Raw genomic sequence first — 1,981 nt, 5'->3', positions numbered from 1 at the left:
TTCTAACATAACACTAATCCAAACACTAAAAAACAACTACATATGTGTATGTACAGCCACACACATATACATGTACATGTACATATATATAAATACATTCAATATATATATATATATATTATTTCATTTCCATTTTGTATGTTGAAGTCTATTGAAATATCAGTAGGGTCGAGTGGGGGAAACGCCCCCTAAAGGACTGTGTATTTTTTTTTTCTTTTTTTCCCTTTTTTTTCTGTAAAACAAAAGTTAAATGTGTCCAGAGCAGTTTTAGTGACAATGACATAAATTATAAACCAAGTATGAAAAATGTCCAGAGTTTTCATGTTATTAGATTTGCTTACAGCAAAATCAGAGTAGCTACAGGCAGTTTTAGCTTAAAATTAAAAATAATATCATCAATAATTATGAGTTACAAAATTATAATAGCCTATTTGAAAAATATTGTTAGCTGATGCTAACTGGTTAGATAACTAGTTAACTGATGCTAACTTGAGGTCATTTTTAAATATGTCCAAATATTTTTATTCTCCCAACTTGTTAGAATAGATTTGATGGACAAACACAAGATTTGATGTTCAGAACAGAGTACTATTAGACTATGCAGGATAATTAATAACTAATTAAGCCATGCCTGGGGTGTTTTACCCCACAGACTAGGTTTGAAATTATGTAAATTATGTAATTCTAAAAATATAATGATATGTTTCTTAAATAACACATACTGCATCTACAGGCCTTACTGTTCTCATATCATATATAACTGTGATGTTCCACAAAACAGCAAGCTTTAAAACACTTTTTTCTTTCTGCTGAATATTAGATCACTTCCTGTGAAATCAGTTCTCTCTCGGGTTCATCAGCAGTGTGAGCTTCACGATGAATACTTCTACATCACTCTTGTCAACACAGTCCATAGTTACAACAAAACTGTATCTTGACTTTATCTAGTGGTTATTTTGGGAAAAACAGTAGTGGGGCGTTTTCTCCCTCTCTACCCTACTGTAGATTTATGTCATGTGACAACAATAAAGGAGTTCATGCCAATTTATTATTCTTTCTTTCTTTCTTTCTTTCTTTCTTTCGTAATTGAAAAGTGCTTGAGAATGTCGATCTATTTGACTTTGCTGTAATTCGACAGATGGATTGTGTAGAAAATTCTGCTGTGATCTGATTGGCTGACTGAGTCTTGATAAGAACACATGTGGCCTCTTACTAAGTAAGCCTCAGTCTCAGTGTGTTTGTACAGTATGTGAGAAGCGTCTCTCAATTCAGACATTGTGTGGAATTGGTGTGTTGTTGACTCTAAACCAACAGTTACCACAATTACCATCACTTGCCTTCGATGAGAAATGACTAATCCTGGATGTTGAGATAAACTTTAAAAATGGAGACTGAATGAACAAATTCCCTTCATTCCCTAAAATTCTATTAATTTTCTCAAGCTGCTCAAACTGATCAGCTATCGTCCTGTTCTGTTCAGTGAAACGTTTACTTTGATTGTTAGTGCCATCTAGTGAATACGATGCACAATAGCACACATTCAGCACAAATTTAAAAGGGGTCTCAAATTTGTCAAAGAACTGGAACATTACATGACATGCACTAAACACACACAAGCTTAAATATTCTTAAAAAGTATAAGTATTAATAAGTAAATAAATAAAAAGTAATAAATGAATTAATAAATATTTCCATTTATAATGTTTATTTCAATGTATTAATCAGCATTTAGCATTATGTATTATCTAATATGTTTATGTTTAATATAAAGCTAAATATAATTTTACACAGACACACATTGCGTTTTTGTGTTTTATGGGTTCATTCCATAGGCATGATGGTTTTTCTACTGTACAAACTGTACTGTATTTTCTATCCCCTTACCCTAACCCTACCCCTAAACCTACCCCTCGCACAAAACTACATCAAATCTTGTTTCGAGGACCAAAAAGAAAAAAAAAGTGTGTGTGTGTGTGTGTGT

The sequence above is a fragment of the Sinocyclocheilus rhinocerous genome, unplaced genomic scaffold (assembly GCF_001515625.1).
Source record: "Sinocyclocheilus rhinocerous isolate Xijiao unplaced genomic scaffold, SAMN03320098_v1.1 scaffold904, whole genome shotgun sequence".
NCBI lineage: Eukaryota > Metazoa > Chordata > Actinopteri > Cypriniformes > Cyprinidae > Sinocyclocheilus > Sinocyclocheilus rhinocerous.
The sequence above is the reverse complement of the archived record's forward strand: the minus strand, read 5'-3'. Positions refer to the sequence as shown.